The sequence below is a fragment of the Lathyrus oleraceus genome, chromosome 7 (genome assembly GCF_024323335.1).
Source record: "Lathyrus oleraceus cultivar Zhongwan6 chromosome 7, CAAS_Psat_ZW6_1.0, whole genome shotgun sequence".
Classification (NCBI taxonomy): domain Eukaryota; kingdom Viridiplantae; phylum Streptophyta; class Magnoliopsida; order Fabales; family Fabaceae; genus Lathyrus; species Lathyrus oleraceus.
The window spans coordinates 485,864,728-485,880,675 of NC_066585.1; the positions used below are offsets into that span (position 1 = coordinate 485,864,728).

Here is a 15,948-nt window from a genome sequence, read left to right on the forward strand (position 1 = left end):
TCAAGGTTTCTTTATAGAAATGAAAGGGGGAGTTAACCATATAACCTACAACTAACAATGGGATGAGGTTTCTTTTAGGAAAGTCCTTGGTAGCTTTTGTTTAATCTTCCCCGTGTGGGTTGACTAGGTAGTTGACCTTTATGGCTACCACCTCTTTATACTATTGATGGAATTTTCATCTTGATTTTCAATACTCTCTGAAATAGTATGGTAGTAATTTGTTTAAATAATTTATAATGATGTTTCTACTAAACTCGTTTCCTTCTAGAGTTATTAGTTGATATGGATCTTAGTCATATGCCTTATTAATCATGAAGAAACCTTTCCAATTTGGGAATCATTTTTCAAACTTATGATCTTTGATCCCAACTAGTAAAATATTTTCTAAACTAATTCACCTTCAACAAAACACTTGAGTTTGACTCGCTTTTGTAGGATCTAGCCATCTTTTACTTAGTGTTTTTATTCTATCCAAGGCCGTTAATCGGTCTTCGTATATGGATTCTAAGTCCATTAGCATTGAAATTACAATCACGGTATCATCTTTTAGTTTTGAAATTTTTATTAATTTGTGTGTATGCGTTATTTGATTATTGACATTATCAATTTGTGCGTATGCGTTATGGTTATTTTCGTATTTATAATTTATTCATTATTTGATTATACACATGCCTATGATTTATTCGCATTTGAATAGTATTTTGTTTGCTTAAGCTATTTAGTATTGAATATTAAGTCTCCTCATTACTCAATTAATTAGAACTTTGGTCCATGATATCTTTAGTTCTCTTTTGGAGCCTAGAAAGTTGGTTTTTGTGTTGTAATCAAGTGTTGCTTGAATCTCATGTTAGAACACTTGAATCAAGATGTTGAATTGCTTTATTTGAATTATGTACATTGTGTGATTCGAATCATACAATTTTTGAAAGTTGGAATTTGCCACTATGTGTTTTGATTTGAATCACAAGTTTAACTTGACTCGGATGATAGATTTCTTTGAAAGCAAGAATTTGGCTCTGCTAGATTTTATTCGAATCATAAATTACAAGTGACTCGAATCACAACATAATATGACTTGAATCATGGTTTACACTTGACTCCAGTCATGGGTTTGAATATTAATTTGAATCATAACTTTAAATTTCCAAATTTTCACCTTAGATTTAAATAGTTGTCTCTTTGATCCAAACAAAAAAAGGGAGTCTCTCATTATGAACGTTTTTCTTGATAAAAGATTTGATGAAACTCTTAGACAAAAATGTCAATTTTTCTTTTCTTCTCTAGAGTGTCTATTCTTAGCATCTTTGTATCTTTTACTTGTTTGAAAACAACTTCATTAGTGCAATTCATGGTAGATTGTATCTCCATTTTTGTTGCACTTTATTTAAAGTTGTTTTAAGATTCTACTTGTTTCATGACTTGAACCAATCTCAAATATGGTTCTTGATCCAAAAACTCGACTAATTTACTTAAAGCATAATGCTCATACTCAAACACGAACAGTTTGAATCATGCATGCTAAAATATACGGATCCAAAACTTGATCCTCAAATGCACAATTGAAGAGGTGACTCAATGATATAAGACTAAAACTGAAATAAAGCTTAAGGGACAAGAAACAAAACCATATGGAAGATACTTGCATACTTTTCCCCGTAGTGAAGCAGAGACATGCAACTTGACATGAATTGACATATCAGCCACATTTGTTTCAAACTCATCCTTTGGAGTTGAGGGGTTTAGGTTTTTGTAATCTATCTAGACCCTTGCTTGCTAACGGAAAACGGATTCATAGAAGACTATGTACCTACTAATGTAGTTGCGTATAAAAAAGAACCTTGTAACTTTAGAGTAAGTTTCCATTGTACACCTCAGTGCATTATGTATCCAAGTTGTACATTGCATAAAACCATTACAAATTATAGAACTTAATTAAACAACCTAAGTCAAGGATGAAAAAAAAAGTAAACATACTTGAGCATCTTCTATCATTGAATCCACCTCATCGAGAACAATGATCTTATATGGCAAACAAGGATAACCACTGAAACATCACAAACCCAAATCATATACAATTCTCATAAGCAAAGAAGTGAGTAAAAAATAACACTCTTTCAAACTAATATTGAACTTCACGTACTTATTTTGTTAATGGCAGTTGGAAAAGCCTTGATCTTAGTCTGTGTCAAACAACATTAATACCATGATCGTCACTAGCATTTAGTTCCAAAATCCTAGATTTATAAAGCTCAGACCTATATAACATCATTTTCATAAATTATTCGTCAAATTATTTATTATCAATGAATTCAAAGTCACAAAACAATAAAAAGTACCTGAAAAGTTGGTGAGCGGTGGCGAGGGAGGCGGTGGTTTTTCCGGTGTCATGAGGACCGTAGAAGAGAATTTGGGGAATCTTCTGGTTGTAAGACCCTAATTTTGACCCTAAGATCCCTCATGGCATCATATCATTGCACATTGCATTTGCCTCAAGGGTCATAGCATCTTGGCTCCTTAACCCTAGGGTTGGGACTTCTGTGAGTTGGTTTGAGACCACCAAGCATGCTTTAATTGTATATTATTGCTTTTCTCATTTTGTTTACTAACCAAAAGCACAAAAATATGTCACTAACATCTTTTGTTTTGTAGCTTGAGCAATCATAAGATCCAAGGCTCCTAAGAGGCCCCTATGCTCAAAGAATGGCCAGATGAAGTTGAAAGCAAGCATGACAATGGTTCCCAAAGCTATCAATCATCATATATTCCTCCCAAGTATCTAAATTTTTCAATTTGATCAATATAAACCAAAGGGCTTGAGGATTGTTTCCCAAGGAAACCCTAATTCAACTATGCATCAACTGTGCCTTGCTCATGAAGCAACCTCAACCCATGATCAAATACAATCAAGAGAAGTTCTTTAATTCATCATTTCATGCATATATGTTCCTATGTGAGTGTCCTAAATCATCAATTCATCAAGATTTGAAGTTTGGACTTAAGAAGTTGATCAGTCAATTCATCTAACTATCTTGAAATCCACTGAGACCTAACTTTTTATGTGTTTGTCAAATGAAGATGACCCCAAGAGAAAACATGTTCCTAAGAACCATATGAACAACTTTTATGTTCATTAAAAATTTATTTGAAGCTTTGAAGGTCATCATCCAATTCAAAACATTATAGGTCATTTTGATTGAAACCCTGATGTTAGGTCAACTTCCCAAGGACCTAACTCCTTCATTTTTCATGATTATGAGGTGGGATCAAATGCATTGGAAAGTTTAAGATATCTACGTCATTTGTTATGTTGAACAAAATTTCCTAATCCTAAAATAAGTATATGTGATAATGCAAAACATTATAGGTCACTTTGGACCAAAGTCATTAAAAAGTGAAAAAGTCCAACTTCAAGTGTCCATAACTTTCTCATCAAAAATCCAAATGATGAAAACTTTAAGTCAAAATTGATTGTCTTGAAAATATATAAAACTTTTATGTTGAAGGTTTTGTTATTTGAGGCTTGCATCATTGAAACAGAAGGGCTTGAAGTATGGTCCATTTTGGCAAAATTCACATACACATGTTTTGTACCTTGAACTTCATGATCAGTTTTCATTAATTTCCCAACTCCAAATGGATTTTTGTTCAACATAACAATTGTTCCTCATGTCAATACCTTTCCAACCATTACCCACAAGGCCATGTTTCATTTTTGCAAGGTGCATTTTCGAAGAGGTAAAAGTTTATGTGCATTTATGGAAACCATGTCAAATATTTGTGCACAAGCCAATTCCATCAAATTTGCACGTCCAATTCATCTTGCTTACATCTGAACACTCAATTGCCATTGTATTTGGGCCTTCCATGCGCCTGTACAGGCCCATGCATGGAGACCCTCAACTCATGCACACATGATTTTTCCATGACTTACATCACCTTGTGCTATAAATAGAGATGCCCAGCTTCACTCAAATCCAACCTTAAGGCGCCTTACATGCTGCAAAACTGAATCCTCACACCTCACCTAAAGGAATTTTGGATTTCACTTTCATTTTTTCAGTTTCAATTTTCAACTTCCTTGGTTGATTATTGAACTCTAATTCCTTAGCCTAGCTCTATTTCCATCTCAAGAACAAGCTGCAACAAAGAATTGGGAAGGATCGTGCCTCATAGAGCTGCACTTTAAAGGTTGTTCTTCAAACTTTTTCAATTCGAAACTCACTGGATCTTGTTCATTTCTTGTGTCTATTGGCTCCTCTGAAGTCCTCTCATAAGACGCAATTGAATTGTGTATTTAATTTCATGAATCCATCAAGTTCAGTTTGAACACCATAATTTTCTCTCTCAGATTTCTCTTTCTATGAGAGTCTAGAGGAGAAACCAATGGCACAAGGGTGATGTACATTGTAACACCCTTCTAAAATACCCCAAATATTTCAATTAAAATAGCAACATATCAATCAGAGTAATTATGCCCCGAAGGGTGTCACACAATCATTTCACAACCATCATCAGAATATCCTGTCATGCTCATTTATTTAATCCAAATTATAAAGTATCTGCATAATACGCAGCGGATAAAATCAATTCAATTATTCACATCATGTAACATATTACATGCAAAATGGTTCACAACCAATCAATAAAATATTCAAACATCCCTTCCCGATGTTACATCTATCAGAGCATGACCCACTAGGAGACTACACTAGACTCCAAGCACTAGCTCCTATTCAACTCACTGCTCGTTACCTGAAAAATAGGTGTAAGGGTGAGTTCCTCAATCAATATAATAAGCATTATACAACATTATGTAATGTTAAGTAACTAACGCATCAAATCACTCTAACCAGACTACACACTCAATAACGGCAGTATCAATTCGAACATCATATTCAATACCAATACAACTCATATTCATACTCAATATCAACACGAACACACGTATAATATTGGAATACATCCATTCATATTATACGCCATACACATATTATGCAATGAGACTCCATGCATGCGGTACCGACTATTTGTGAACATATAGTTCACCTCACCGTCCAAATCCAGGCACGGCTACCAAGTCCAACTAGTCCCACTCATTTGAGACCTAGTGACTCACTCACTAATTCCTCACCACGGGAATTAGCTACCACCCCTCAAGGGCTATGCTATGCACGCTAATTCACCTAGCATGCAAACATCGACAACAATCCATAATGACTAACTCACTAATTCCTCACAATGGGAATTAGCTACCACCATAAAGGCCACAATATGCATGCTAATCACCTAGCCATGCTACATCATCAACAACAATTCAAGAATAGACATATGCTCACACTCTAAGCCATAAAACAGTTTATTCACAAGTGCACACATAACTGATACATTCACAGCATCATGCATACCATCACACATCATCAGTATATTATCACATAAGCATATCATATCATGCCACATAATCAAAAACAGTATTAGCACACTCTACTAATGCCTATACTACTCAAGACCCAACAAAACAACAACAACATTACCACGATATCACATCTGGGAGTTTAAAACGCGAAATCTGCCCTTCAAACTGATATGGCGAACGCCATTAGGCTAATGGCGAACGCCATTAGCGTTACACGCTCTCATTCTGGAAAAACTGTCTGTCAAACTGATATGGCGAACGCCATTAGGCTAATGGCGAACGCCATTAGCGTTAAACGCTCTTATTCTGAAAAAAAAACCCAAACGGCGAACGCCGAAGGCATAATGGCAAACGTCATTTGGCTGTTATGTGCATAGATGTTAAATTTCTACGAATTCCTTTTCAATTATCGTCCAATTTCATTCATCCACTGGCCGTTATGTGCATAGATGTTAAATTTCTTCGAATTCCTTTCAATTATCATCCAATTTCATTCATCCACTATTTCACAAATTCATCATACATCAATCTAATCAGAGATAAACAATGGTTATCACTACCCAGTACATATTATCATATAATACCCTTTAACCGATGATAAACCCCCCTTACCTGAATAATCCGGCGAATCTCAAGCTTCAAGCTCTTCCCTTCTCCAACCTTCTTCCTCTTGCTCTGCCTTTGCCCTTTTCCTCTTTCACGATCGCTTCTCTGTTTTTCACGTAAAAACCTTTTTTCTCCAAAATGGGACTTTTTCCTTAATTCCAACTTATATATACTTCCAATAAATAATTATCCCAATAATTTTTATTCCAAAATAATAGTAATAATAATCCAAAATTCCAATTATTCAATTAAATTAATAAAAAATATTAGTTTAAATTAAATAATTATCTTATTTTAATTGGGGTGTTACATACATCACCCCAGCTTCCCAATGATATGAGGATCGTGTGTTTTCATCAAGATTTCATGACCTGCAACTCTGGCCGGAGCTGGCATGCTCACCAGAGAAGACGGTGGTGTACACCACCGTCTACCATGCCAGATTGAATCTAGGTTGTTGATTGTGATTTCCAGATTGAATTTATGTCTTCCATTGTTATGACTTTTAATAATGTTGTGTGTGTCTCATTTGACCAAAGCCTATGATGCGCGCGCGTTTCTTTGCCCTCAAATCTTCCACGTCATTTAATGAAATTTGATCCAACGCGCCAGGCTTTTTGCATTTTCTGATTTAATTCATTTTATTTTCTTAATTTCATTTTATTTCAAAAATTCATATCTCTTTCATTTTAAATCCAAAAAATATGGGACCAATTGCATTATTTCCCTTTTTAATTCTAGTTTCTGAAAATGATTTTTAATATTTTTTATTTTGCCATTTTATATTTTTTGTGAATTTTCTCTTTTCTGGTTATTTTTAATTCATTTTAAATAGTTTCGAATATTCAAAAAATGCAAAAATATTTTTTTAACATCTTTGAATGATGATGAATCTATGAAAAATATTCTCATCAATTTCTTAATTAATTTGAAATTTATTTGAGATTTTAGTTTAATTATGTTATTTTTTATTCATTTTTAATTGTTTAAAAATAGTTTCTGGTTTCCAAAAATGCTGAAATTTTTTGTCAAACTTTGTTTGACCTTGTTGAACTTAGGATGATCCATTTGGACTTTTCCAAGTTGATTTGAAATGGATTTGAAGTTTGACCTTTATTTGATTATTTTAATTCAAGTATTATTTTAATTTTCAAAAATACCAAAAATATTTTATTTGTTTCTTGACTTCTAAGCTTCATCTTGCTTCTGTTTACCATTGATTGACTTTGATTCTATTCATGTTTGATCAATGTGTGTTGGATATTTCATTTGAATTGCAATTCATGTACATTCTTATTCTTATTCTTATTCATTTTTTTTTCTTTTTGATCAATGAGTTAGAGATTGGTGGTTAGCCTTGACATATGAGGGGCTTAACCTTCTTTGATTCAAATCTAATTCATCTTGATCAAGGATCAAGTGAATGGCTTTGCATTAGAGATAGGTTGCTTCTTGGTCAAGCAAAAAACCTAAATCAATACAAGATCATTCTTCTTTTCTTTTGGCATGGCAAGTTGTAGGAGCTTGGCTTACTAGTCATGGTCTCTAACTTATGTTTGTTGCCTATAGTTTTATTGACCGGCCTCAGATAGGTGTGACTATTACATTAGTCCACTTACGATTGCGTAACATAGCGCTAAATTGCCTTATGGCACACTAACATTGACTATTAACACTAACTTTTTAATTCAAGTCTTTAATTCTTGCAATTTACTTTAATGCAATTTAATTTCTTGCACATTAATTCATTTGCTTTTGCTCTTTGCTCACTTGAGCTCATGTTTATGTTAATGCAATTTGCCTTTTGCTCACTTGAGCACATTATTGTGTATATACTATTGTGCTTGTTTTGTTTTGATTGTGTGAACCCAATGCAAATGGACAAAGGACTTAGATTTTAGGACCTTACCTATGCTAATGGAGTTTGAAGAGCAACCAGGCCTCATGCCTTTAGAGTGCTAAAATTGTCAAAGAGCAACTAGGCTTCATGCCTTTAGAATGCTTAATCTTGAAGATGAACATTGAAAGGACCAAATTCTAAACTCACTCTTGTCCATTCTTACAATTGCATTGTGAGCTTTTTGATTGTTTGTTCTTGTGTGATAGGGATTCCAAACTTGAGCTAATTAGAAGGACCATTGTCATGAGCATCCAAGTTAAGAGAGACAAGTCCAATTGGAAGATCCTAGGAGCTTGGTTGAATATTTGTTTGATTGCTTGAGTTAATTGCTAAGTCCAAAGGAAAGGAGCATCTTGAATCATCTTTATGATCCCAAGAAAGGAACTCCAAGGGTTTTATTCTCTTCTCTCATCTTTGCATGTTTAGGACTAGCCTTTCTCTTCTTCTCTCCACTCTAACCCAAGCCAAATTCATTTTGTGCAAACATTGACATTGTCTCCAAAAACTAGAAACCTAGGCCATATGCCTTTGATTTTTCAAACTCTTTTCATTAATACTTATTTTGAATTGAATCTTAAGTCAACTTTGACTTCATTTTGTGAATACTTCTAATTGGTAAATATAACTCACTTCAAATGATTCTTTGTGGTTCCAATGACCACCTTTGTTAAAACTTTTTTCATGAACATTAGTCATAGGTTTGAGTTATCATAGTGGTTAATGTAAACCTCACCTCATCCTTAGTGATTGGACTATAAGTCTTCCATACTTATTATAGGGTGGATCCCTCACTAGTATGTTGAAGCTCTCCTCACATGGTGGATTGTTGGTTTAGGTTGAGTTTTCTCCCTTTGATAACAAAAGACCTTAAGGCTTTTGATCAAATCAATTCACCTACTTCTTTTGAGATTTTTACCTCGAACTACGAGGTTTTGATCCTAATCTTTTTTAAGATGGTACGTAGGCAATGGGTTTATCCATTCAAACACAAAAATTATAAATAATTTGTATATTCTTTTCTCATCTCCCTAATCATGTTTGCACAAATATTTTTCACAAATACCAACCTACCTTACAACATTAGTGAAAAGGGCTCCCTTAGAGTACTAAGGATTTTTTGGGTGCTTAAAACATTCCCATTGCATAACAAACCCCCTTACCCAGAACTCTGACATTTTTATTAGTTTTTGATTTGATAAAACTTCTCGGTTTTTGTTCGCTTTCTAACCTTTCCTTTGGATAAATAGAAGTGTGGTGGCGACTCGGATTGTATGCTTACTTTTGATTTAGTCAATAAATCTAAAAGTAACGAATACCCCACTACACTGGTTTCTAGGGTGTTAGTGAATACTCAAAATACTTCTTCTTGGTGAGCAACATATTTCACTTGCTTTAGGTGACTGATAGAAATTAAAGAGAAATAGGATATACGAAAATAGAAATTAGATGAATAAAATTGAGATTGAATCGAAGATAAAGTGGTTAGTTAGTATTTCTCGACCCATGGTTGAGTTTATTGAATGATTGGCGCCATCTTGATTCTTCTCTTTAAAATCACACTTTCTCTCTTCTACTATACTAGAGGTAGTTGCTGGTATTTGTATATGGCACCATCATTTTCCCGATTTGTTTGCCCTATAATGCATGTTTCACATCAATAGAGATGCTCTTTTAGTAGACAACGAAAGCGGTACCACGAGTGTTTGTTGGTTCTGACTTGGATCTGGAAAATTGCGTCGTATTTGTCGAAGAGAGAAAGAAAACACGAGCGAGTACGTGAAAGAAAATGTAAAATCAATTTAGGTTTGTTCCTCTTTCTAATTTATGGGGTCAAAAAATCAAATATATAAAAATAATGAATAAAAAATAATAAAAGAAAAGTAAAATCTCCCAAAAATATGGATGGGATAGTGAGAGAAAAAAAATAAAAATTAACTTATTTGAGTGAAATTAAATTTCTTAGATTAGATGCGAGACACTTGGCTTAATAAATACACTTCTTAAGTCAATTATTGAACATAGACGACATAAGAAATTTAATGGAGATTATATTTTTTTATTTAATCTTTGTTAAAAACCTTTGCTAAAAAAGTATTTATGTACTAGTGTGGGGACTTTGTTGTAATAGTCCTTAGATATTTAAATTGCAGTTGACAACCAAAAGTCACTATGATATCTGAATCAAGGTATTTATCATCCATGGACTTGGATACCCTTTTTGTTAAATTGTAAGAACATGAGATGGAGCTGAAAAGACTTGTAAATGATGATGAAGGTGACAAGAAGAATAAAACTTTAGCTCTCAAAACAGAGAAAGAAAAAGACTCAGACTCCAACGAAGAAATGACAATGATCATTCAGAACTCCAAAAGGTTTATGAAACGCAGAAAAGAAAACAAGATGAGCAAAAAAATAATGAAGAACGATCATCCTTCACTCCTATGTGTTTTCAATGTGGAAAGAATTGGCATAGAAGACCAAATTTCCCTCAGAACTAGAAAGAAATAAAAAAAAACCACAATTAATAGAAGTTTAAAAAAAATGAAGATTAAAAGGCTTACATTTCATGTGATGACAGTGACATGGATTCCTCATATGTTGAAGAAATCAACATATGTTTCATGGAAAATCATGAAGAAAGCGAGGTAACTTCCTATTTCTCTTATCATGACTTATTTTGTATTTGTAAGATTTTTAATAAAGAAAGAAAGTAAGTCAAAATAGTTTGTGTCAACTTTTAAAGAAACTATTTTTTCCCTTGAATTTGATAATAAAAACCTCTAGGAAGAAAGATAAAATCTTAAAGAAAGGAAAAATGTTTTAATTCATATCTCTTCCTCTTCTCATGAAGTATTAGACGAATATATTATGTGTGATCAATGTGACATTTTAAAAAATAAAAACAAATATTTACAAAACACACTTGATAAATTTACTAAGGAAAAGATAACTTGAATCTTCTACTTGGAAATCAAAGAGTTTCATATAATAAAGCCGACCTAGGTTATGAACCTAATAATAATGTCAAAAAATTTAATAATATATGTCATCAAACTCCTAAGTGAAAAAATATTAAATGAAATTATTGCAATAAAGATAATCATGTTTCTCTATTTTATTTTATTAAGAAAACTCATGAAAGAGAACATATTCATTCTTTTTCTTATTTCTATAAAAAGCATCATGAACACAAAATAAGAAACATGTCTATTTCATATTTTTACGATTATGATCCTCGTGAAAAATCTAGTGGGAATATTTGTCAAACTAATATTAGAGGATCCAAAATAATTTGAGTACCTAAAGTTAATACCTAAGTTTTTGACGCATTAGTACTTTAAAGTATCAAACACTAAGTGATACGTTGATAATGGTTGTTCAAACAAAAGACATGACCACCAGAGATAAATATATGTTCTCATTTTTTCACTCCTTGAAAAGGAGGTTTTGTCTCCTATGTTGATAAAAACAAGGGAAAAATCATTGGTATTGGCATTGTTGGTAATTTCCCCAATACAAAGATTCGACAGGTTCTTTTAATTGTTGGTTTAAAGTATATTTTACTAAGCATTGTAGTAACATTATAACCTTTTATTCTTTTGGATGAAGAGATGTAAAATCAAAATTTGATCAAACCATCTTTACCAGCTCTAAAAATGGAAATACCGACACCATGAATCTAAACAAAATTATTTCAAATGATGTTTGTCTTCTAACCAACGAGGATGAATAATGGCTATGGCATATGAGAATAGCCCATATCCACGTCACTCGCTTAAACATGTTGGTTTACAAGGATTTAGTGATTGGTTTTCCAAACTTAAGTTTTGAGAAAAGTCGATTATGTGATATGTTCCTAAAGGGTAAACAAGTAAAAGACATCTTTTAAAGCTAAAAATATTATTTCTAAAAACTAGACCTTACAACTTTTGCACATGAGTCTTTTTGGCCCATCTAAAACCAAGAGTTTTTACGGAAATATCTATGACCTTATAGTTATGGATTACTACTCTCGTTATATCTGGACACTATTGTTATCTTAGAAAAGAGATGTGTTTGCTTCCTTTCAAAAACTTGCTAAGTTTATCCAAAACGAAAAAGGATTAAGCATTACATTGATCCAAAGTGATCATGGTGGAGAATTCCATAATAAGGAATTCAAAATTTTTTATAATGAGAATAACATTTAGCACTCATTTTCCTTTCCAAGAACTCCCTAAAAAAATAGGGTAGTGGAGAGGAAAAGTAGATCTCTAGAAGAGCTGGCGAGGATGATGCTCAATGAGACTAATCTTCCTAAAAACTTTTAGGTTGACACAGTAAGCATTGCTTTCTATATAACTAATCACATCTTGATAATACCAATTCTAAGGTTGATACCCTATGAGTTATAAAAAGGAAGGAAGTTGAATAATTCCCAATTACATGTCTTTGAATGAAAATGTTTTGTTCTTAACAACAGAAAGGATAATCTTGGAAATTTTGACGCAAAAGCTGACGAAGGATGATTCATATGATATTCCACTTCTATCAAAGATTTTAGAGTTTTAAATAAAATAACTCCGACGATAGAAGAATTTTTTCATGTTATCTTTGATGATTCTAACCCCGTGTGTGTAGAGGTAGAAGTTGTTGATTATGCAAGTATCTTGGATAAAACATCTCTAGAAGATCAAGATCAATAGGAAGATCAAATTCAAATTGATTATATTCAAGTTGAAGAAGCAAACATAGATCACCAAAATCTTCCAAAAGAATGAAGGATTGCTAAAGGCCATCCAACTCATAATGTAATTTGATATATTTCTAAAGGGGTCACAACTCGATACTCCCTTAGAAAGATATCTGATCATATGTATTTTGTTTCCCAAATTGAGGCAAAGGAAGTTGATGAGTCCCTCATTGACAAACATTGGTCTCTTGCTATGGAAAAAGACTTAAATCAATTTGAAAGAAACAATGTTTGGGAAATTATTCCCAAAGCTTAAGTTAATCAAGTGATTGGAACCCATTGGATCTTTCGTAACAAGATTGATGAGGATGGAAATGTTTTAAGAAATAAAGTGAGACTTGTTGCAAAAAGATATAATAAAGGGAAATACATATATTTTGATAAAACTTGTGCCATTGTAGCTCGATTAGAAGCCATAATGATTCTTTTTGATTTCTCATGCATCATGGATTTTAAACTCTTCTAAATAAATGTAAATAGAGCATTCTTGAACGGTTACATCTAGGAGGATGTGATTGTTGATCAACCTCAGGGTTTTCTAAACTCTTTTTTCCTGATCATGTCTTCAAACTTAAAAAGGCTCTTTAGCCCTAAAACAAACTTCTAGAGCTTGGTATGATCATCTAAGCAAGTTTCTGCTTAAAAATTGTTTTCAAAGAGGTAAAGTTGATCAAACTCTTTTTATCAAAAAAATATGAGCATGACATTTTATTAGTTCAAATTTATGTCGATGACATCATGTTCAGTGCTTATAACAAATCCTTGTGTAAGGAATTTTTCAAGATGATGTAGACTGAGTTTGAAATGTCAATGATAGAGAAGCTTCAATACTTCCTATGCCTTCAATTTCATTAATCTAAACAATGCACATTCGTTAATCAAGCAAATTACTGCAAAGAACTATTTAAGTGATTCTCCAAGGACAAAGCAAAATATATTTCCACTCTAATGATTACTTCATGTAACTTTGATAAAGACGTGGGAGGAAATCCATTCGAAGAAAGTAGGTATCGAGGCATGATTGATTCTATTAATTATCTAAGTGTCTCATTGTGATATCATGTCTTTTCTATGTATTTGTGTTTTTTTCAAGCAAGCCTAAATAATCACATCTCATTGCGGTAAAAAGCATTATAAGATATCTCACTAACACACCACTATTGGGTTTATGGTACCCCAAAGGGGCTGGTTGTGTCTTAGTTGGATACTCTGACTCTGATTTTGACAGGTGTGAATTGGATTACAAAAGTACCAGGGGTACGTGTCATTTACTTGATAACTTGATTGTATTTTGGAATAGCAAGAAACAAGCAAGTATAGTGATGTCCACAACTGAGGGAGATTATGTTGATGTGCGTAGATTTTGTGTGAAAATTATCTGGATGAAACAATAGTTAAGTGATTAGAATTAATCTCAGAGTTGTCCCAATAAAATGTGACAATTCATACAAAATAACGAAGTAGTCATTGAACCACTAGTCGAGGTATCAATGACCATACTTCCCTTTATAGGAGACACTAGCAAATTCAACTTGACCATACAGTCATGTGATATAAATGCATATTTTGCATCTATATCAATGATAGAAACCAAAGAGGCACCATTAATAAAACATGTACCTCGAATCAAATTATTTGATCTCGAGACCTCCACGCCACTAAGAGCAAACACCTTTCCACTAGCTTGTGTGGCATCTGGCGTTTTCCTCGGCTTCTAACACTGGGTACTGATATGACCTAGTTCTCCACAGTTGAAACAAGTCAAAATTTCACTCTTGAAATCAGCGACACGACGTCCCTGCTTCCCACACTTGAAACATGACAAGCTTGTGCTCTTGCACTCAGCAACACGATAACCTAATTTTCCACACCTGAAACATCTCAAAGAAGCAGAAACTCCTCTCTCACTCATTCCACTCCCACCTGTAGCCTTCAGTTGGAGCTATTGATTCCCCTTAGCAAATGTAGTCATATATGGCTTACCACAATTCTGACTCCCACTCTTGTAGTGAGCAGATATGGCTCTATTGTCATCATCATAAATTTTTCATTTCTTCACCAGCACTTAGAAACAATAGATCTCCTGATAGCCTATGAACAACTTGATCTCAGGACGTAAGCCACTCTCAAACTTCTTGCACTTACAACCCTTAACTTCATCACCATTAATAGTGAGGACAAAACCTTGACAGCTCCTCAAACTTAGTTGCATAGTCAGCCACAACCATATTCCCCTGCTTTAGTTCCAAGAACTCTATCTCTTTGCGGCTAAGAACATCAACTGGAAAATACTTGTCCAGAAACTCGTTCTTAAAATTAGCCCAAGTAATTTCTGTGTTAGAAACTTCCATCCTCTAACGGGTATTCTCCCACCAATACTTAGCTTCCTCAAACGGAATATGTGTTTCGAACAACACCTTTTGTACATCAGTGCACGTCATAACTCTGAAAATCTTCTCAATCTTCTAAATCCAGGCCTGAGCACCTTCAGGATTGTACGTTTCCTTAAAAGTAGGCAGATTGTTCTTCTGTAACTTTCCCAGCCCACAGAACTCATCATCTCCACCATTTTGATTATGATTAGCATTCAAAACTTCATTCGCTTGCACCATCACATCAGCCATTGCCTCAAGAGCATCTGCAATCACACGATCATTCTTGCCAGCCATTTCTTTTTGCACAACCAACCAAAACAAATTAACCAATTGTAAACAGTAGAGCAAGAAACAACCAACGACTACAGTTTTTAACACACATGTTGCACCCAAGGGTATAAACAAGTTTACAAAACCTAGGTTGAATGAACCAACCAGGACTGGATACCAATTATGTAACACCTTAAACCTCAACACTTATTTTATAAAACATTGCAGATAATTTACTCAAAAATATGGTGTCATAACAACTCTCTCAATTATCATATTATAGCAGCACAAAATAAGTAATAACAACTCAACTTTAATTGTCTAGTAAATAAAAATCAACTTCATTTTAAATCATAAAAGTAATAGTTCAGTGATTCTCAGAACACAAAATAGAAAGGTAACTCGTCACAGTGTTATACTATCAAAGCGGCACGCGGAAACTAAAATAAACTCAAGAGCAATAAATGAAGAAGGGAACTACACCATCCTCCAAGAACACAACAACATATAAGGCTCTACTACCTGAGTATCTGCACCACATGCATAAAGAACAACACAGACAAACAAATAGGGGGTGAAAATACATTAATGTATGTTAACGGTACATAAAACTGCAAGGATAGTTCAATTAGTATCAAACATCAATTACATA

The 15,948-nt window shown here is 33.6% G+C and overlaps 1 pseudogene; it reads right to left on the reverse strand.

The window, feature by feature from the left end:
• Nucleotides 1-1,773: 1,773 nt before the first annotated feature.
• On the reverse strand, nucleotides 1,774-9,453 carry LOC127104473 (replication factor C subunit 4-like; annotated as a pseudogene).
• Nucleotides 9,454-15,948: the final 6,495 nt, after the last annotated feature.